Source organism: Zalophus californianus, chromosome 15 (genome assembly GCF_009762305.2).
Source record: "Zalophus californianus isolate mZalCal1 chromosome 15, mZalCal1.pri.v2, whole genome shotgun sequence".
NCBI classification, from domain to species: Eukaryota; Metazoa; Chordata; class Mammalia; order Carnivora; family Otariidae; genus Zalophus; species Zalophus californianus.
Window position 1 is genome coordinate 41,958,225 of NC_045609.1, and position 23,588 is coordinate 41,981,812.

At 35.9% G+C, this 23,588-nt stretch overlaps 1 protein-coding gene across 10 annotated transcripts in view; it reads left to right on the forward strand.

Moving 5' to 3' along the window:
• NRG3 (neuregulin 3) overlaps positions 1-23,588 on the forward strand; it is a 1,141,239-nt gene that overhangs the window by 844,635 nt on the left and 273,016 nt on the right. The window lies entirely within an intron of this gene.

The window sequence follows — 23,588 nt, forward strand, 5'->3', positions numbered from 1 at the left end:
TCTAACATCTTGTTACATAATATACTAATTTTCCTTACAAAGTTGGGATCATTCTGGGCGCCTGGGTGGCTCAGTCAGTTAAGCATCTGCCTTCCGCTCAGGTCATGATCCCAGCATCCTGGGATTGGCCCCACAATGGGCTTCCTTTTCAGCGGGAAGTTTGCTTCTCCCTCTCCCTCTGCAGCTCCCCCTGTTCATTCTCACTTTCTCTGTCAAACAAATAAAATATTTAAACAAAAACAAAGTTGGGATCATTCTATAAATATATTGTAATCTGCTTTTTTTGTCACTTAATATATTATGACCTTTTCCCCATGGCATAATCTTATCTTTTTCTAAATTATTGATTTAAAGAATATAACATTATATGCATGCCATTTAAATTATTAACCAATCTTGGGGTGCCTGGGTGGCTCAGTCGTTAAGCATCTGCCTTTGGCTCAGGTCATGATCTCAGGGTCCTGGGATCGAGCCCCACATCGGGCTACCTGCTCAGCCAGGAGCCTGCTTCTCCCTCTCCCACTCCTCCTGCTTATGTTCCCTCTCTAGCTGTCTCTCTCTCTCTCTGTCAAATAAATAAATAAAATCTTTAAAAAAAATTATTAACCAATCTTTTATGCTGGATCATTTAGTGAATTTCCAATTTTTCATGATTACAGTGATTGATAAGCATCATGCATATCTTGTGGTACAGATTATTAAGAATACATTTCTGGACTTTTAATATACTTTGATAACTTTTCCTCCTGAAAAGTTATATTAATTTATATTTCTATGAACACACTAGGAGAAAGTTGATTTTACTTTTTCCTTCACCAGAACTGAATAGTATTTTTTAGTTGATAATTTTATAAGGAAAATTATATCTCACCAATGTTTTAAATAGAATTTCTTTGATTACCAGCAAGTTTGAATACTTTTTCATTTGTATATTGATCAGTTTCATTTCTACTTTTATGAATTTTTAAATTCTTTGCTCACTTTCAAGTCTGGTAATTTTTTTGTCTTCTTTAAAGGAGTTTGTTATTTTGAGGATAATAAATCATGCACTATCATATATTTTTCTAGATTGCTCTTTGATTTATTACTTGTGTTTTTTGACACATACAGAAATTTTGCCTTTTATGTGATCAAATCTATCAGTTACTTTAAAATGTAGTTCATATGTTTAATACTTCCTTCACCATGAAATGAAATAAGTATTTTATTAATTTAGCTATTAAAATTTTATTGTCTATATAATTTATTATTTACCATATGTGTACATATGGTTATATATAGTCATAATCTATCTGAAATTTATGTTCGTGTGTACTTAGAGATTAAGAACAATATTTTAAAAAACAGAGCTAATGAATTCTCCTAACTGAATTTATTGAATAATCTGAAGTTTCCTGAATGATATTAAAAAAATGGTCTTAATCATATACTCCATAATTATGTGTATTTGGTACTGTTTGTGTTTCTATCTATTCTCTAGATAGATATAATACCACAAGGGTATTTAGTTTTAAGAAAAATTTTTTAAAGATTTTATTTATTTATTTGAGAGAGAGAGAGAAAGAGACAGAGAGCACAGGGAGGGGCAGAGGGAAAGCAGACTCTCCGCTGAGCAGGGAGCCAAACACGGGACTCGATCCCAGGAGCCTGGGATCATAACCTGACCCGAAGGTAGATGCTTAACTGACTGAGCCACCCAGGCTCCCCTAATTTTAAGAAATTTATATTTTACATTTAGTAATGTTATATCCATATTTTTTCTCATTTTTAAAAAAAGATAATGGTTTGATTGATTAAATATAGTTCAGTCATATACTATATACAACTGTTACACATGAAATTTTGTAAGAACACCTAATGTTTTGAAAGGCAACTATTGTTTGATATTAAATAAAATGTAGGATTCAGAGTAGCATATATGGTGTGAACAGTTAGCCATATAACTTATCATCTAACCTAAGATACTTAGAGAATGAAGGACAAAGCCATGAATAATTGCAGTGACCAAAAATATGTGAAGCAGTACTGTAACACCCAAGTTCGTAAAATATATGTTTACACTTAATATATGAGCTTTTAAAACAATAACTTGAAGGCAATCCACTGCAAATTGTGATAGGATTATGCATAATTTTTCTTGCCAGTATTTTTCTGTATTCTCCCAATTTTCTATAATACATATTTTTTAACTTAGTAATTATTAAAAGAATGAAAATAACAACAGATTTTTTTAATGCTCACTGTGTGTCAGGCACTGTTCTCACCACTTTACAAATAATCCTCATATAGCCCTGTGAAGTAGATACAAAAGAAGCCCCCATTTTAATGATGAAAAAAATGAAGCAAAGATAAGTAAAATTATTTGCCCAAAGATACATATTTAGCAAGTGGTAGGGCTAGAATTTGAACCCTATAGATTATGCAGTCTAAACATGAAAAATGAAGAAACAGATTGAAAAGGTGATAGCAGAAAAAAAGAAGTTGATGACAACTCTTTCCCATAGAGTTATAATTATTATGCATCCTCACATCACTCCTCTGAGCATCATTATTTTCTGCTTGAATTTTCACACTGCTGTGCTTTTTTGGAATTTGAGGTGTCTTCTGATATATTGTGTATGGGTACCCATACAATCCTGTGGGCCAAGATGAAGGATGAACACAGTTCAGTTTTATCTAGTTTTATCTTGCCAATTGCCACTTTGGTCCCTAGCAGAACAGGGCAGGACACATACAGAAATTTTGCCTTTTATGTGATCGAATCCCAAATGCTCCAAGCCTGGAGCATGAGGGAACCCCAGCATGTCCTGTGATGGTGTTCTGTGCTCATTTTGGTCATTAGGAGTTTGCTATGCAAGGCACGTGTTCTGCCCACACCATGACTCCCTGAAGAGAAAATCTTAACACAGTTCTTGCTGTCTACCTAACAGACACTTACACCTGCAGTTGGTATAAACCAGGAGTTGAGTTCGCCATGGGCTACCTGCTCAGGGAGACCTCCAGCTCAGGATAAGTGCTCAGCTCCCACCCCATCCCCCATTGCCCTTCCCCCCACTCTCTCTGATTTGAGAGATCTTCATAGGGTTCTTATTACTTAGATAAACTGTTGGAAGCCCATAATTCATGCAGTTTTCAATATAGTTTAATTTTACATACACAATATTTTTCAGTTTATTTCTATATTCCTCATAGTTGACTTATTACTTATGCATGAGAATGGCTCCCCCACACACATTTAGACTTTAATGTAGCTTTCTCCCAGTAACTGTGATATATTTGTCATTTTCACTGAAAATCTATGAGGTGACAATCTTTTGTGAGTATTCCAATGGCCTTTTTATTTGGAAGTTTCCAAATGATATGCTTTTGAGTGAGTATAAGGAAGAATTGAAAGAAAAATGATGGAAGCTTTGGCCAAGAATACCTGAAGAGTAACAGCAAAGAAACAATGACCACAAGACTAAATTGGTCCTCACCCAAGGGTGTATGGAGCATCTGGGATTACCTTGCTCATGTCATTTTGTGCTTCTTCCTCATACTCCATTTTGGATAAATTTCAATCACATTTAATAACATTACATGTAGCCCTAAATAGTTACCACATTTAATAACATTACATGTAGCCCTAAAAAGTTACTACTTTCTACAAAACACAAAGAAAACCGTAATGCCTTTCACCTATGTTAATAGACTTTTCTAAACGCATCTGTTTATTTACGTTCTGTGCCCAGGAGCTATTAGGTTTTGAGAATAAGTAGCAAATTTTCTTTTTTCTGGTATTCTATATGATGCTGATGATGGGAGATGGCCAAAGTAGTGCAGTGCCAAACACACACCCACCATCCTCCTTTCCTTGACAGAGCTTTTTAAGAGAGGATGATGGGACAATTTCACTCTTGTGATTAACATGAAATGGAATGATTTGAGCTATTACCATCTTTATTTCTAATTTGGTAGTACCATCATTTTTCAGTGTTTATGTAGTTTTTAAAAATTGGACACAGAGATTGTAAATAGCCTCTCATAATATGGACTACAAAAGTGAGCACAGAGAAGTATAAAAATTGACCACATTGTTGGCAGAAATCGGAGACAGGGTTACAGGTTTTCTTTTAATAGTAGGGCCATTATTTCGAAAACCAACAGAGAAGTTGGTATTTGAACTTGGAATACCAATGCAAAGTTGGAATGAGCAGAATATTGTGATAGTCTCTATCTACGCTTTCTTATTTATTACTCACCCTAAATCATGGTCATTCTATAGTTGAAGAAACTGATTCAGAGAATTTAATTAACCTACCCACATTACTCAATTTCTAAGAATTTACATTCAAATCTGCTAATTCTACATGTTAGCTTCCAGATGCTTTCTGACAGGGGCTAATAAAATGTTTGTGCTTTTATTTTTGAGCCAAGGAACTGACATTTGAAGGTCAAAGTAATATAGACAATGTAGTTTTAGAATAGATTTCGCAAGAAGAGTCTTTATTTATCTAATCTATCCATTGATTGTTTGATTGATCTTTCATGAGGGTCTAAGAGCAAGGCATTCTCCATCATTTCTTGAAATGAGTATTTTGATTGAGTATTATGACTAGCAGTATGATTAAAAATTTAACTTAAAATACATGAAGAGATGAGTATGTAATTATGACAGCTTCGGGTACAATGGTTGTGTTAAGCAGTACAGTGCAAGGTACATAATCTAGTTCACGACACACTTGATAAAATTGTGAGTGGTTAAAATGAGTTTTTTATGATTCATTTATTATGAGAATAGATTTTTCAGAATAAAAATCTTTCACTATGAATACATTCTAACTGTTCAATTACATTGGTTAGTATCTCCATTGTCTCCATTTTCTTAGGAATCTTGAAAACTTCATAACCTCCAGGGAAGTTCTGTGGGAGAATTAATGTGGAATTGATCTGGGAGATAAACAGTTGATTCCCACCATGTTTTTTTCTTCTTCTTTTTTTTAATGTTATTATGTTATGTTAATCTCCATACATTACATCATTAGGTTTTGCTGTAGTGTTCCATAAGTCATTGTTTGCATATAACAGCCAGTGCTCGATGCAGAACATGCCCTCTTTAATACCCATCACCAGGCTACCCCATCCCCCAACCCCCTTCCCTCTAGAACCCTCAGTTTGTTTCTCAGAGTCCATAGTCTCTCATGGTTCGTCTCCCCCTCCAATTACCCCCACTTCATTTTTCCCTTCCTGCTATCTTCTTCTTCTTCTTTTTTTTAACATATAATATATTATTTGTTTCAGAGGTACAGGTCTGTGATTCAACAGTCTTACACAATTCACAGCACTCACCATAGCACATACCCTCCCCAGTGTCTATCACCCAGCCACCCCAACCCACCCCCCCCCCACCACTCCAGCAACACTCAGTTTGTTTCCTGAGATTAAGAATTCTTCATATCAGTGAGATCATATGATAAATGTCTTTCTCTGATTGACTTGTTTCACTCAGCATAATACCCTCCAGTTCCATCCACGTGGTTGCAAATGGCAAGATCTCATTCCTTTTGATGGCTACATAATATTCCATTGTGTATATATACCACACCTTCGTTATAAATTCATCTGTTGATGGACATCTTGACTCTTTCCATAGTTTGACTATTGTGGACATTGCTGCTATAAACATCGGGGTACACGTACCCCTTCGGATCCCTACATTTGTATCTTTAGGCTAAATAACCAGTAGTGCAATTGCTGGGTCATAGGGTAGCTGTATTTTCAACTGTTTGAGGAACCTCCATACTGTTTTCCAGAGTGGCTGCACCAGCTTGCATTCCCACCAACAGTGTAGGAGGGTTCCCCTTCCTCCGCATCCCTGCCAACATCTGTCGTTTCCTGACTTGTTAATTTTAGCCATTCTGACTGGTATCTTACTGAGGTTTCGATTTGAATTTTCCTGATGCTGAGCAATGTTGAGTACTTTTTCATGTGTCTGTTGGCCATTTGGATGTCTTCTTTGGAAAAATGTCTGTTCATATCTTCTGCCCATTCCTTGATTGGATCATTTGTTCTTTGGGTGTAGAGTTTGATAAGTTCTTTGTAGATTTTGGATACTAGCCCTTTATGTGATATGTTATTTGCAAATATCTTCTCCCATTCTGTTGGTTGTCTTTTGGTTTTGTGGACTGTTTATTTTGCTGAGCAAAAGTTTTTATCTTGATGAAGTCCCAGTAGTTCATTTTTGCCCTTGCTTCCCTTGACTTTGGCGATTTTCTAGGAAGAAGTTGCTGCAGCTGAGGTCGAAGAGGTTGCTACCTGTGTTCTCCTGTAGGGTTTTGATGGACTCCTGTCTCACATTTAGGTCTTTCAACTATTTGGAGTCTATTTTTGTGTGTGGTGTAAGGAAATGGTCCAGTTTCATTCTTCTGCATGTGGCTGTCCAATTTTCCCAACACCATTTGTTGAAGAGACTGTCTTTTCTCCATTGGACATTCTTTCTTGCTTTGTCGAAGATGAGTTGACCATAGAGTTGAGGGTCCATTTGGGGGCTCTCTATTCTGTTCCATTGCTCTATGTGTCTGTTTTTGTGCCAGTACCATAATGTCTTGATGATGACAGCTTTGTAATAAAGCGTGAAGTCCAGAATTGTGATGCCACCAGCTTTGCTTTTCTTTTTCAACATTCCTCTGGCTATTCGGAGTCTTTTCTGGTTCCATACAAATTTTAGGATTCTTTGCTCCATTTCTTTGAAAAAAGTGCATGGTATTTTGCTAGAAATTGCATTAAATGTGTAGATTACTGTAGGTAGCATTGACATCTCTTCACAATATTTGTTCTTCCAATCCATGAGCATGGAATATTTATCCATTTCTTTGTGTCTTCCTCAAATTCTTTCATGGATATTTTATAGTTTTCTGAGTACAGATCCTTTGCCTCTTTGGTTAGATTTATTCCTAGGTATCTTATGGTTTTGGGTGCAATTGTAAATGGGATCGACTCCTTGATTTGTCTCTCTTCTGTCTTGTTGTTGGTGTATAGGAATGCCACTGATTTCTGTGCATTGATTTTATATCCTGCCACTTTAGTGAATTCCTGTATGAGTTCTAGCAGTTTGGGGGCAGTCTTTTAGGTTTTCCATATAAAATATCATATCATCTGCAAAGCGTGAGAGTTTGACTTCTTCTTTGCCGATTCGAATAATTTTATATCTTTTTGTTGTCTGATTGCTGTAGCTAGGAGTTCTAATACCATGTGGAATAGCAGTGATGATAGTGGACATCCCTGCCGTGTTCCTGACCTTGGGGGGAAAGCTCTCAGTTTTTCCCATTGAGAATGATATTCGCTGTGTGTTTTTCATAGATGGCTTTTATGATAATGAGGTATGTCCCCTCTATCCCTATACTCTGAAGTGTTTTGATCAAGAAAGGATGCTGTAGCGGCACCTGGGTGGCTCAGTCGGTTCAGTGGCTGCCTTCGGCTCAGGTCATGATCCCAGGGTCCTGGGATTGAGCCCCGCATCACGCTCCCTGCTCAGCAGAGAGCCTGCTTCTCCCCTTTCCCTCTGCCTGTCGCTCTGCTTACTTGTGCTCTCTGTCTGTCAAATAAATAAATAAGACATATCTGTAAAAAAAAGAAAGGATGCTGTACTTTGTCAAATGCTTTTTCTGCATCTATTGAGAGGATCATATGGTTCTTGTTCTTTCTTTTGTTAATGTGTTGTGTCACATTGATTTATTTGTGGATGTTGAACCAACCTTGTAGCCCAGGGATAAATCCCACTTGGTTGTGGTGAATAATCCTTTTAATGTACTGTTGGATCCTATTGGCTAGGATTTTGGTGAGAATTTCGGCATCCATGTTCATCAAGGATATTGGTCTGTAATTCTCCTTTTTGATGGGGTCTTTGTCTGGTCTGAGGATCAAGGTAATGGTGGCCTCATAAAACGAGTTTGGAAGTTTTCCTTCCATTTCTATTTTTTGGAACAGTTTCAGAAGAATAGGTATTAATTCTTCTTTAAATGTTTGGTGGAATTCCCCTGGGAAGCCATCTGGTCCTGGGCTTTTGTTTGTTGGGAGATTTTTGATGACTGCTTCAATTTCCTTAGTGATTATAGGTCTGTTCAGGTTTTCTATTTCTTCCTGATTCAGTTTTCGTAGTTGATACATCTCTAGGAATGCATCCATTTCTTCCAGGTTATCTAATTTGCTGGCATAGAGTTGCTCATAATATGTTTTTATAATTGTTTGTATTTCTTTGGTGTTGGTTGTGATCTCTACTCTTTCCTTCATGATTTTGTCGATTTGGGTCATTTCTCTTTTCTTTTTGATAAGTCTGGCCAGGCGTCTATCAATCTTGTTAAGCCTTTCAAAGAACCAGCTCCTACTACTTTCATTGATCTGTTCTACTGTTCTTTTGGTTTCTGTTTCATTGATTTCTGCTTTGATCTTTATTATTTCTCTTCCCCTGCTGGGTTTAGGCTTTATTTGCTGTTTTTTTCTCTAGCTCCTTTAGGTGTAGGGTTAGGTTGTGTATTTGAGACCTTTTTGTTTCTTGAGAAAGGCTTGTATTGCTCTATACTTTCCTCTCAGGACTGCCTTAGCTGCATCCCAAATATTTTGAAAAGTTGTGTTTTCATTTTCTTTTGTTTCCATGATTTTTTTAAATTCTTCTTTAATTTCCTGGTTGACCCATTCATTCTTTAGTAGGATGCTCTTTAGCCTCCATGTAATTGAGGTCTTTCTGACTTTCCTCTTGTGATTGAGTTCTAGTTTCAAAGCATTGTGTTCTGAAAATATGCAGGGAATGATCCCAATCTTTTGGTACCAGTAGAGGCCTGATTTGTGACCTAGGATGTGATCTATTCTGGAGATGTTCCATGGGCACTAGAGAAGAATGTATATTCTGTTGCTTTGGGAATGAATGTTCTGAATATATTTGTGAAGTCCATTTGGTCCAGTGTGTCATTTAAAGTCTTATTTCATTGTTGATCTTTTGCTTAGATGATCTGTCCATTTCAGTGAGGGGGGTGTTAAAGTCCCCCACTATTATTGTATTGTTGTCAATGTGTTTATTTGCTTTTGTTATTGATTGCCTTATATAATTGGCTGCTCCCTTGTCAGGGGCATAGATATTTACAATTGTTAGATCTTCTTGTTGGATAGACCCTTTAAGTAGGATATAGTGTCCTTCTTCATCTCTTATTACAGTCTTTGGTTTAAAATCGAATTTGTCTGATATAAGGATTGCCACCCAGCTTTCTTTTGGTGTCCATTAGCATGGTAAATGATTTTCCACCCACTCACTTTCAATCTGGGGGTGTCTTTGGGTCTAAATTGAGTCTCTTGCAGAGAGCATATCGATGGGTCTTGTATTTTTTATCCAGTCTGATAGCCTGTGCCTTTTGATTGGGGCATTTAGTCCATTTACATTCAGGGTAGCTTGAGAGATATGAATTTAGTGCCATTGTATTGCCTGTAAGGTGACTATTACTGTGTATTGTCTGTGTTCCTTTCTGGTCTATGTTACTTTTAGGCTCTCTCTTTGCTTAGAGGACCCCTTTCAATATTTCTTGGAGGGCTGGTTTCGTGTTTGCAAATTCCTTTAATTTTTCTTTGTCCTGGAAGCTTTTTATCTCTCCTTCTATTTTTAGTGACAGACTAGCTGGATATAGTATTCTTGGCTGCATATTTTTGTCATTTAGTGCTCTGAATATATCATGCCAATCTTTTCTGGCCTGCCAGGTCTCTGTGGATAGGTCTGTTGCCAATCTAATGTTTCTACCATTGTACGTTACAGATCTCTTATCCCGAGCTGCTTTCAGGATGTTCTCTTTGTGTCTGAGACTCATTAGTTTTACTATTAGATGTCAGGGTGTTGACCTATTTTTATTGATTTTCAGGTGGGTTCTCTGTGCCTCCTGGATTTTGATGCCTGTTTCCTTCCCCACATTAGGGAAGTTCTCTGCTATAATTTGCTCCAGTATACCTTCTGCCCCTCTCTCTCTTTCTTCTTCTTCTGGGATCCCAATTATTCTAATATTGTTTTGTCTTATGGTATCACTTATCTCTCGAATTCTGCCCTCGTGATCCAGTAGTTGTTTATCTCTCTTTTTCTCAGCTTCTTTATTTTCCATCATTTGTCTTCTATATCACTAATTCTCTCTTCTGCCTTATTTATCCTAGCAGTTAGAGCCTCCATTTTCGATTGCACCTCATTAACAGCCTTTTTGATTTTGCCTTGGTTAGGTTTTAGTTCTTTTATTTCACCAGAAAGGGTTTCTCTAATATCTTCCATGCTTTTTTCAAGCCCAGCTAGTATCTTTAAAATTGTCATTCTGCACTCTAGTTCCGACATTTTACTAATGTCCATATTGATTAGGTTCCTTGAAGTCGGTACTCCTCTTTTTCTTTTTTTTGAGGTGATTTTTTTCGTCTTGTCATTTTGTCCAGAGGAGAATAGATGAATGAAAGAACAAAATGTTAACAGGGCAACAACGACCCCAGAAGAATATACACTAAACAAGTCAGAAGAGACCTGAAACCAGAGGAAAAGAAATTGAAAGAAAGAAATAGAAAAAGAAAAAGATAAAAAACAAAAAAACAAACAAAGAAAAACAGAATATGATCAAATATGGTCAGGCTGGTGCATAGATCAGTACCACACACTAGATTTTGGGCGTATTTTGGTCAGTTAGAAGAAAGTGCCTCCCAAAATTTTAAAGAAAGAAAGCTTATATATGTACAAAAATAAGGGTAAATATGATGAAGGGATGGAATATGACTGTAAAGATGAAAATTATAAAAGATTTAATAAAGGGAATTAATAAGAAGTTGGTTGAAAAAAGAAAGAAGAGGATTTAAAAACAAAAAGGGAGAGAATGTGATCAGGCAGGAAACTAGAACAAAGCCATACACTAGAGATTTAGGGTTATAATTTGGTCTGTTAGGAGAAATTGTCTCCCAAAATTTTAAAGAGAGAACAACTTATATATATATATATATATATATATACACCAAAATAAGGTTAACTACCATGAAGGGATAGAATATGACTCTAAAAATGAAAAATAAAAAATATTTTTTTTAAAAAAGGTATTGATAAGATGGTTGAAAAAGGGAAAAAGAAAAATTGATAAAAAAAAGAAAAAAAAAGATAATTAAAAAAGTTAACTTTGAAATACTAAAGAATCAGGGGGAAAATGTCATGAATTCTATGTGCAGTATTCCCCTAGCACTGGCATTCTGCCATTCTCATTGTTCGGTAAACTTGGTCTTGGCTGGCTCTTCTTGCTGTTCTTATGTGGGAGGGGCCTGTTGCCATGGTTCCCAAATATCTTTGCCAAAGGCAGAATTACCCCACCCTTGCAGTCCCGGGCTAAGTAATCTGCTCGGGTTTGCTTTCGGGAGCTTTTTTCCCTGCAAGCTTTCTGTACAGCTTTGGAGGACAAGAGTGAAAATGGCGGCCTCCCAATCTCCGCCCCAGAGGAGTCGAGAACTTGGGGCCCCGCTCCTCAGTGCACCACCAGAGAAAAGCAGTCAGTCACTCCCGTCTCCCTGGTCTCCGGCCGCACTCCGTGCTCACCCGGCCTGTGACCGAGCATTTCTATCTCTGGCACCTGACCCCATGTGAGTCTCCAAACCCAGCAGATCCCTGTGGTGCAACTCCCCGCGCCGCTCCTTCTCGGGAGGAAGGGGAGTCTCCCCTGTTTCTGCCGTTTGTTAGGTCCCCTTCTGGAGGAGCAGTGGCCCGACTGTTCCGCAGATCACAGTTTATGGCACCCTGAGCTGAGAGCCCACTCCTTGGCTCCATCTCTGTAGCCAACTTCCCCGCTCCGATACCTGGGAGCTCTGCCGCACTCAGGAACCCCTGGTCTTTCTGTGACCCTGAGGGTCCTGAGACCACACTGTCCCAGTGAGGGTTCCACCCCCACTTAGCCACTGGAGCCACATCCCTCAGCAGCGCCGACTTCTTAAAAGTTCCAATTTTGTGCTCCGTGGCTCTATCACTTGCCAGAAGTGGCCAACGGAGGCCCCCTCCCCCATTGTCTATCCTCCTGAGTATCGCCTCGGATTCACTTCTCCGCACGTTCTACCTTCCAGTAAGTGGTCACTTCTCTGTTCAGAGAGTTGTTGCTTACTCTCCTGTTCGATCTCCTGTTGAGTTCATAGGTGTTCAGAATGGTTTGATCCCCTCTCTAGCTGAATTCCTAGGACCAGATGAAATTTAGGTCTCCTACTCCTCCACCATCTTGCTCCTCCACCCCCCCATTTGGTTTTGAACAATACAAATAAGACTAAGAGGTAAGACCTAGATGAGGGAAAACTATGGAGATTTATTGTAGGGATATAAGAAGACAGAAATTGAGAGAGATCTAGCATGCTCTACTATCAAACATAATTTTATAAAATGGCATTACTCCTTGAATATATTTCACTATAGGCCCCAAATAAAATCCTCAGACTATTGCTTACACTTTTGTTAGTTTTTGTATGTATGTATGTTTTTTGTGTTTCGTTATGGAACTTAATCAACAGATTGTTGAATATAAAATGTAGAATCTATAGGGAGAACAGGGGTTGTATTGGGTTGGGTTACTGATATATGCCAAGTGCCTACCATGCTTCTATCACATCAGACATTCGGGTATATTTTGATTAAATGAGTGAAAGAAGGACTTGTCCCAATATGACATGTTTTACTAATTCTCATTTTTAAATGTGTTAATCCATCCATTTCAAAACTCATTTAGTGTCTACCAAATACCTATGAATTTGCTAAGTGTTATGGTAATTACTAAGTCACAATATTTTATTTATAACCTTTTGTTAGTTTAATTTAATTTTAGGATGTGATACATTCACATACTTCAATACTAAGCAATAGAAAAGAGTTTACAATAAAAGCCTCCACCACTATACCCCCATTCATCCAGTTTCTCTCACAGGCAATCACTGCTGTTAGCTTCTTATAAATTCTTATAAAGTTATTTTGTCATATAATGATAAATAAGTAATGATAAGTAATATATTTATTATAAGTAATATATTTATTATATATATTAATATAATATATTTATTATATTAATATGTAAAGAAATAATATATTTATAAAAGCAAAATGAACAAAAAAAATCTCTTTTCCTGTTTATGTAAATAGCAGCTCATAACACATGCTGTTCTGTCTTGCTTTTCCAAATAGAAATAGATCTTCAAGGTTATTTTATTTTAATATATAGAGAACATTCTCATTCTTTTACAATTGCATAACATATTTCTTTTACACTGATTGTATATAATAAAAATTAACTCATCTGTGGATTTGCATTTAGGTTATTTGCTGTTTACAGTATGCTATTTTAAGCAGTATGTAGGACATATATGTAGAAGTGGAATATCTGAGTCAAATATGTGCACCTTTGTAGATTTTTGGTTTTCTTTATTGTCATCCCTAGAGTGGTACCAATTTAAACTCTCAAACCTTCTCCAAACCCTCTGTTTCTCCAAAGTCTCTTTGACATACTGCATTGTTTTCTCAAACTATTTCATCTATTTTGTTCAATCTTAGAAGAGTAGCTTTTAATTGAATTTTTTCATATAGTTTTTAATTGAATTTCTTTTATGATGAGTGACATAGAGCATCTTTTCATATGTTTGAGAGCTATTTCATTTCCTTTCCTGTGAACTCTAGTAATAAATACCTGGCTCAATTTTGTTTTCAGTTATTGGTAATTTTTTAATGATTTGTAGGAACTATTCATATATATAAAGGAAGTTAGGCCTTTTGATAGTGACAAAAGTTCAAATACTTATTCTCTTTTGACCTTTTCATCTTGTCTTTGATTATCAAAATTCATGCCAAGCAGGAAACTTTCCCTTCTCCCTCTCTTCCTTCCTTCCTTCTATCCAACTTCCTTTCTTATATTAGAATGAATCAGTTATTTTCTTTTGTGGCTACTGCATTTTGTGTAATACTTGTAAAAGTTCTTCCTCACTCCAACTTCATTCTATAATTATCCCATTTAAATTTGATAGTTTCTTTATTTTATGCTTATATCTTCAAAATATTCAGTTTCTTTCTTCCTAGATGATTACAGAGATTTCCAAATGATTTCATTAATAATACAATTATTAATAGCATATTCTGTCAATAATTTTAAGTGGTATTTATATGTTAACTATCATATACTTATAAATTAACAAAATAAAAATAATAGCATAGCAAATATATATTTGGTTCTATTTCTGATCTTTCTATTCTCTTCTATTGATCTATTTGTCTGTAATACTATTTGTGTGATCTGTTGATAAGTGTAATACTCTTAATTATTGAGTTTTTATTACATGTATTAAAATTCATAGAGGGAGAGCAAGTCCTCATTTAGTCCCCCACCACCAATTTTACAATTTATTAGTAATATAGACTTAGAGACTAATTGTTACACTGGAAGGTAGCGATGGTGGGCCATGAGTTAATGAAGCAGAAGAAGCCACGCTGTAAAGTTAAAAATTAAAAATAAAGGAGGGAAGGAGAAAGAGAGAAGAGAGGAGAGAAAGACTGCAGCACCTCTAGAAGTGGCATCCCAAGTACCTCTCTTTTCTTTTTCATAGCCAGGGAGGAAAATTTGCTAACATTACCAAAGGACAAACCTTAGCCCCAGCTAACTAACCTTGTGATCCGGAGATCAATCCATGGTCCTGTGTAGCATTATTTGCTTTATAACATCTCTTCATCTTTTCACTTTTTAGTGAAAAAAGGAGAAGGTATATATTACTTTAACATAAAAATGTATATTATTGTGGGTGATTTTCTTTTCTGGAAGAAGGTATATATTACTTTATTTTATTTTCTGGAGAAGGTATATATTACTTTAACATAAAAATGTATATTATTGTGGGTGATTCATTATTGGTCTATATCATCATAGTACCAGAAATTAGTGATACTTATAACTTAATGTATAATGAGCATGAGCAGAAACACAGTGACAGTTGTATAACTGCTGACTACTATGCTATTAATAATCTTGGGATTGAACTGTTCAACATCCAGGTTGGTTCAGCAAGATGAAGAATGATGAAACTGACATCTTCTTTGTGCTGACAAAGAAGAACCAAAAGATATACCGAGTAGAAACTCTTTGTTGCTTGGAAAAGAACTTTTACCTGAGACAGTAGTGAGGGATAGAAAGATATGTCTCACAAATGTCTCAGGTAATTTGATTTTTCCTATTTTTGTTGCCAAAAAGCATGATTCAGGACAGTCAGAGAGGCATTATCAGCCAAGGGAAGATATGGATGCCGCTCTCTTTTTCATGTGCCCCAGTTTCATGGTGCCCAGCAGCAGCAGACCCATAGCCAGATATATTCATCCTCCCTTGTTCTAAGTTTGAAAATATTATTATTCTGCCTTTGTAGTCATTACCATCAGCCCCTGAGGGAGTTATCTGTTCCCTTCCATAATCTCATAGTAGTTTGTATATTCTTCTCAGTCAGACTAGAAAGGGCTGGATACCTAATATCTATTATTTTTCACACTTAATTTAATTTCATCCCAGTCTCTCTGCCCCCAGAAATCCCAAGATTGATATCATTGCTGCCATTTTGCAGGTGAGATGCTGAGCCCTAGTTTTAGGTGAGGTTTAGGCAATAAGCTTCACTCCCTGGCTGTCTGAGGAACAGGGAGAGAAAGAATCTGACATCTTTGGCTTCTAGAGAGAGAGAATTCCTTCAACCAAAGGAAATTTGGGAAAGACTAGGAAAGAGGAATGTCTGAAATGAAGAAGAAACCATTCCACCCTTAATTACTCTACATACAACCAACCACAGGGTTTATTCCACAGAACAAAGTCTGATACATAATTTATTTTCTTCTTGTCCTCAGGGATCTGAAGATGGGTCTAGGCATTCCATCTATTTCACATTTTTCTAATCTTCCAATTTAGCATTGCAGTCAAAGAAGGAAATAAGGTCAATTTGACTTCACTTCTTTTTTCATATACCCAGGTTGCACCTCAGGGTGTCATCTTCCACTTTTTCATATTGACCAATATTTCATAAATGCGTTTTTGCACTTTGTTGTTGTATCTTGTATGCTTATTGATTTATGGTCTAAGGACTCACTCTATAGACTTATCTTCTCTAAAAGTAAAAATGTATTGCTTGTTTTCAGTGTTCCACTGAATCCTCTAAGAAAGCAGATGGTGAATTAGATTTGAGGACAAAGTTCTCTAAGGATCTGGGATATACTCCAATCAGCCTGGGACCCTAGAACTCATTTTGTACTTATATGCTCTCTTATCCATCATTCTGCACCTCAACAGCTGCTCTCCAATATCTGTTCAGCTTTTTCTACAAAAGTTACTTCTGACAGAAAATGTGGCTATATTAAGGATACTGATTAATTCTGTTTTGTCTTAATCATGAATAACTATATATCAGCATCTTCAAATGGCAGGTGAATCTTACCCTAATTTTCCTATTGTCCTGGAATACCAAATTCTCCCTCCAATTCCCAAATTCAATCCTTCTTTTGGCCTTTGCACCTTTTTCCTTTTATGTGTTATAATTTTTCATGTTTCTGAACCTATAGTTACAGGTATCTGCCAGTGGCTTTTATCATTAAAGTAGTATAGTTTTGGTAAATCTGAGAGAAAAATAACCAATTGTGAAGGGAAAGTGGCTTACTAAGAAGCGAGTGATATTGATTGTATCACACTCACTCTGAGACCCTCTTGCCATTCAGTAGAAGCCATTGAGGAAAGCATGCCTTTTTACGACACATGCTAGTGTGATAGTGATTTCCTGACAAGTTCAATGCTGAGCTCCTTCTATCTTTTCATATAATATCATAGAATGGAAAAACGGCTACATTATTTGCAAGGGGAATTCAATTTAAGAAATTAAATAAGCACACATTTTTTTTCCATCAGTAATCATTACTGATGAAGACAAAACCTAGAATGTTTGGGAAAGCAACCACATACATGACTGGAATTCTATAAAATAATGTAAAATTCTTCTCAAGGATAAATATGTACTTGTCTTGAAAAATCGAACTTTCCAATCAGATTATGTGTTTTCCAGGTATTTCTACCTATGCATTATGTATATATGCACTAACTGTGATTAATTGATTTATTTGATTGTCCAAGTAAAATGTATAATCAGTGCATTTTATAAGGGAGTACAAACTCTCCCTTTCAGAGTTGAAAAGAAAGATATAGATCCTATCCTCATGGCATCTATAAGAATTAATAATTATGCTTATGACTTATTAATTAATATTTGTGAAAAGTGCCAGGAGGTAAACATTTAGAGTGCAATAATAATACATCACATGGGAACTAAACCTTGTTGGGGAGAGGGTTGTCAGGAATAGTTTCATTCATTCATTCATTCATTCATTCCCTCAACACCTACTGTGCACCAAGCACTGTTCGAAGCAGACAAAGCATCTGTTTTTGTCCAATGTTGGGTGGGAGGCTCATAGATTCAAAGTAAATAGAGAAATTAATAAATAAACAAACTTAGACAATGATGTGGTAATTGAATAGAGAATGATTCAATTGCTGTTTTATTTTTGAATTTGACCGGAAAAGAAATATTTAAACTAGGATCTGAATAACAAGAAACAAAAAGCCTTTGGGGGAAGGGCTTTCCATGGAGAGAAAACATTCAAGCAAAGTTCCTCAGCCTGGGATAAATCTGATATGTTCAAAACAAAACAAAACACACACATACACACAAAAGTCTAGAATAAATGATGAAACAAATTAGATGAAGACCAAGGTGGTCATGTAATTTTCATTCCAATCAAGTCATCTTTGGGAGTGAAAGTGGATGCTATGAGTAATGAAAACTAGGCAACATGCATGCAGGACTGTCTGGGCAACTGGACTTACGATCATTTTAGACTAGTCCTTTTCAATCATGAGGAATTTTGCCCCCCAAACGATGTTTGGCAATGTCTGGAGATAGTTTTGGTTGTCACTGCTTGGGAGGAAGTTGCTCTTGGCATCTAGTGCCTAGAGGCATCCTATCATGCACAGGACAGCACCCCACCACAAAGAATTATCTGACCCAAACTGTCAGTAGGGTGAGGTTGAGAGTGCCCACTTTAGACTGAAAAGGAGAGCAATACTAGGTAGACAGAGACGAGTCCATGTGGGGATTTGTCAAGCCAGGGTGAGTTATTTATACTTTATTCTGATTGTGATGTGAAGCCATTAGAGATGTTTAAGTAAAAGAGTAGTGTATTTCATTTATAGTTACAAAAAAAATCTCTTTGGCTTCTGTGTGATAAATGTAGGAGGGAGGGCAATGACAAAATTGTAGAGATCTGTTGGAAGACAAGGAATTTTGATGCCTTGAACTAGGGTGTTATTAACAGATGCAGAGGGGTGTGTGTTTTTAGAAATAAAGTCAACAGGACTAGACAATGGAAAGGATGTGGGGAATAAGGGGGAAAAAATAAAAAAATAACTTCCATTTGAGCTTGAGCAACTGGATGGATGCTGTTCGAAATGCTGAGCTCTAACAACATGAACAAGTTTGGCTGGTGAGTGAGGAGAATCAAGCTTGCTGCTCCCGCTTGGTAGGTCTAAGATGTCTATCCACCTGGAGGCTGGAGTTCTGGAGAGAAGTCAAGTCTGGGCTTAGAGATTTGTGAATCATCGGCATATAAATTACTGGTTAAAGTCAAGGGAAAGATGTGATCTCCTAGGAGAAGTCTAAAGGTGAAAGAATTAAAATTTTTTAAAAAATTAAAAGGAGGTCCCAGGAGGTCTATTTGTGAAATAGAATAAAGTAGAAAATCCAAATGTGTAAAGTGGGAACAAGTGTGGTATAAGGAAATGCAGGAAAATTTAGGCTTACAGAGACCAAGAAAAAGAGAAAGTGGTCAGCGGTCTTAGATAACACTGAGGGATGAAGTAATGTATGGAAAGTAATTTACCAGTTAGATTTGGCAACATGCAGGGTGCTTGTGATCTTGGCAGGGGCAGTGTCCCAGGGTTGATGGGGAATGGAAGGCCAGTGAAATTGTTTCAGGGAAGTATGAGGTAAGACGGTGGAAAGTAGTCACTATAGAAATATATTGCAAGACATCTGGCTCTGAATAAGACCAAGAAATAAGGTGGTAGTTCAAGGAAGATGTGAGTTTAAGAAATCATAAATATATATTGAAATTGATGATGCAGAGAGAGAGAAAATAATTGCATAAATGAAGTTCCTGAGGTGAGTGGGATGGAATTTGGTGCAGAAGTGGGAGGGTTGCCCTTTTGCTTTGTGATAAAAGTAGGAGCACATCATCAGTAGTAATGATAAGAATACAGAGAATATGTGCCAGGATGTGGTGGGTTTGACAAAGAGGCAAAGCTTGATCAGGAAGCTAAAAGATGAGTACGGCATTCATTATCCAGATGCAGGGGGCTGGAGGGTGGGAAGGTGGTGAAGAAGATCATTTTGTTTAAGTTCCTTGCTCAGGAAACACTTTGATTCATTTGAATAACTGAGAAAGAGAAGAAAAGAAGGCTTAGTAAATATTTACTGAATAAAGGAATAATTGTCAAACAAATGGAATTCATATGTTTTATTTCTTAACAAACTGATTTTAATTAAATGTAGTTCTTACTGAGTTTGAATTTTAAAGTAATTTTATTTGGGGGCTGTGGCTTAACTGATATTATTCAATGGTCTTCATCTCTAGAGCTGTAAATCTTTCCAAAATAATTTGTCTCAGGCTTTCTGTATGTAATAGTATCAGTAAAGCCAACTTGGGACAAAATGTCCCAGGTGAATTGAAATTATTTCATCTCAAATGGTTCGTCATACCCACATTGAAATGAAGCAGTTTTGATTTACTACGATTGAGGTGGAAGGGAGATTGCTGAAGCCTGATTCTGCTTTTATTGTCTCACTCGAGGTTGACCTTAATGCTCCAGTAATTTCTTCGAATCTGTGTTTTTTTCAAGTGTCTGTAATACTCAGTGTTGGGCATACCCTTGGATGACACGTTCAGAAGAGGAAGTTTGCAGAACATCTGGTCTGAAAGCAAGTTTTTGAGAGAATTTTGAGAATTAAAATGCAAAGTCAAACAATTTTCCAAATTATAAATGACCGGATCAGAATATTAGGGGAGTGTTTTTAGAAGTCATTAAGTATAAGAGGAAAGACTTCTAGAGAGGAAAAAAAAGGCAGGGAAGAGAAATATTTCAGTGAAGACAAATTCTCCCTTTAAATAAGAACATATATAAAAACTATGAATACATGTATGATAACCCACTGCAAAGTATGGTAAGGACTTACCTTTCCCTCTCTGACCTCATTAGAACTCTAGAAAAAAAAAAAATCTCAAAATTTCAGTGTTTCAACAGAAGGAAATCTAATGATTCCTGATTGGTCTCCTTCACCTTCTCACTGATGAAGATTCAGGTTAGCAATTTGTAGTTATTCATTTATTGCCTCCCAAATTCATATTGCAGTGGAAAACAGAGCAATAGAGGCACCTCTATCTCAATATGGAAGACCTGTGAAAAGTTGTCTTTCACACAGAAGAGTTTTATATATTTTACCCAAACCTTTTTAAACTCCATCCAATAGAACAACACTCACATCAAGGAGTTCCTTTTCATGCTGCTTTTGGTTTGCCTTTGGCACAGGTGGCATGCACTAAAAAGGGGGCACCAACGATGGTATGTCTAGCCAGCCTGGTGAGAAGGTCTCTGTTCCAGCAAAATTAGAGTAACACACACAGGCACACAAGTCCTTGGAAAAGGAAACTCCTAATCAATGGGTACCAACTCCAACTGACAAAAATCCTCTCAATACATCCATATCACTCAAAAATGGAAATTATTATAATAAAATAAATCTAAAAATATAATAATAATACAGAGCTGCTCTTGATGGGAAAAGAAAGAAGGTGGGAGGGAGGAAGAGAGGGAGGAAGAGAGGGAGGAAGGAAGGAAGGAAGGAAGGAAGGGGAATAGTAGACATAAAACACACAAAGAGAAAACTCCAAGGGTCCCGTGTGAATGAGCAGCTAGAAATGAACTTTACAGCTAAAGCGAGGAGTCTAGAAATAATATCTATAATGTGAAATAAAGACTAGAAAAACCTATCCAATGCTCTCAGTTGTAGGGCGCAATTAAGGTGAACTCTGTGGGTCTTTGCAGAAAAAAAGAACGTAAAACATAAGCACTTGGCTGTGGTTTGGAGTTTGAATTTACTCCTACCGTGCAGTGTAGGAACCTTTTGCCTGAACTGACAGACTAGCACATAATATATCCTAGAACCCTGGGCCCAGGAGAATAAAATGGAAACTTTCCCATAAGAGATGCTCACAATCAAGGGCACATCTAGTCCCTAATGAATAACTCATGATGCTAGTGATCTCACAGGAAAAATTACAACAAAAATTAGAAAAAAGCATATAAGAAAATCTTCCATGAGATAGTGTTAGCAGATGTAAAAGTCAACTCAGAATGCAGCAGAAAGAGATAAGGTGAGTAACAATGTGTGAGAGTTTGAGAAAAAGAGGTTGCAACATATGAAGAGAAAAAAATGGGGAGGATTCAAATTAAAAAAGAAAAAAACGGGGGTGCCTGGGTGGCTCAGTTAAGCATCTGCCTCTCCCTCTGCTGCTCCCCCATGCTTGTGCTCTCTTGCTCTCTCTCTGTGTCAAATAAATAAATAAAATCTTTTTAAAAAAAAGATTAATATAGAAAAATCAAATGCCAAAGAAGTGAAAAAAATCATTCATGGTAATTCATGTAAAGAAAAAAACAAAATACCACTATCATCTCCATCATTCAACTTAATATTGGAGCTTTTAGCAAACCTAACTACAGGAAAAGAAAAAAGAGAAAGGGATTGCAAAGGATGAAGTAAAATTATATTATCCTAAATTGCAGAGGCTATGATTTATCCATGTAGAAAATTAAAGAAAATATGGAGAATGACTATCAAAACTAAAGAGTACTAAAGACAAAAGACAAAAACTTATCTATATTGAATATAAACAATTAGAAAATAAAATTTTAACAACTTTTCCATAAGAAATTTAGATTACACAATTTTCTGCTTTTATAATGGCAATTTTTACATGGCAATGGTATACACATTTAAATGTATATTGTAAGTGTAAACTAGTGCATATTGTAAACAAAATAAAAATAATCTGTTTCCAAATAGAATGTTGTATAACAATCTATCTTGAAAAATATATACTCTAAGAACTAGGAGGAAAAATTTAATAAATAGCACAGGGGAAAATTGATGCCTGTAAGAAACAAGGTCGACATATTTCCTGTCAAAAACAAAAGTAAATTTCAACTGCATTTAATAACTAACTATAAAAAAACCCAAAACTTTTAAACTTATAAAAGAATATATAAGAGAATATTTTTGTGATCTGAGCCTAAAAATACATAAATTTAAAAATTAAGACAAAGTGAAATTGAGGAAACGCAAGTTAGATCAAACTGACTTCCATTTCTCCTCGTAAAACTCTTGCCTTGAAAGAGAATAGAAATTATTTAGAAGTATCTGTGGAATATTTAAAGTCATTGGGACCTAAGTACAATTAAAGAACAATATTTTCAAGAATGTAAAACGTTTTTAGTTCCTCCTTAAAATTGACCACAGTGCAGTGAAACAAAGTAATCCAGACAAACAAAAAGTGATCCAAATACATTCACTTTAAAATCCCGTTCTAAATAACCCTGAGATGAAAATGAAAACAAAGCCACAGATACTGGTCAATTAGAAAATAATAGCAATTGATAATCATCCTTTAGAAACTGTTGAAAAAGTACTCAGCTATAAATCTGAGAAAGAAATTCTATTTCTTAAGTTAAAAAAAAGTTATAAAAAAACACAAAAAATTAAACAGTAAGTTAAAAAGTGAATAAACTTGAAAAGATATAACTAATGTAGTATCTAAAATAAATAATAAATGTTGGGTTCTATGAAAATTCCAATAATGGAATGAAACAATGATCTAGACAACAATGAAAAAAATAAAATGAATGCTTCTAAGTGTTTCTAAGTAAAAAATTAAGTTAAATTAAAATTACAAAAATGTATACGGATTAATAAAAATTTTCAAATTCCCATCCTGAATGGAAAAAAAAGAAATAGATCAGGAGTCATGAAATTAAATTTTTTAAATGTGTAGTAAAAATTTTGGAAGTTTTACCAGTCCTCAAATTTTTTATAATGATTTTACGTCATTTTCTTCATTTTGAAGCATAGGACATAGAATGTAAACCCAACTCATTTTATAAATTTAACACAAACCTCATATGTAATCTGACAGTAAGAACAGTCAATGAAACACTGAATTCAATTGCACTTATGAATAATGGTGCAAATATGTGGAAACCAGTCTCCCTCCCTCTCTTTCTCTCTCTATATATTATTTAGCTATTATTAGAAATGTATGTGTACATGTATTTCTAATAATAGTTAAATACTAGTTAATAAAATAGTGTAACTCATATTCAGTGATTCAACTATTGTCCTCAGTATGTTCAGTTATAACACTATTTCCTGTGTTAATCAAAGCTTATTGTTAGTCACAAGTGATTTTATCAACTAATTAGCTTTGT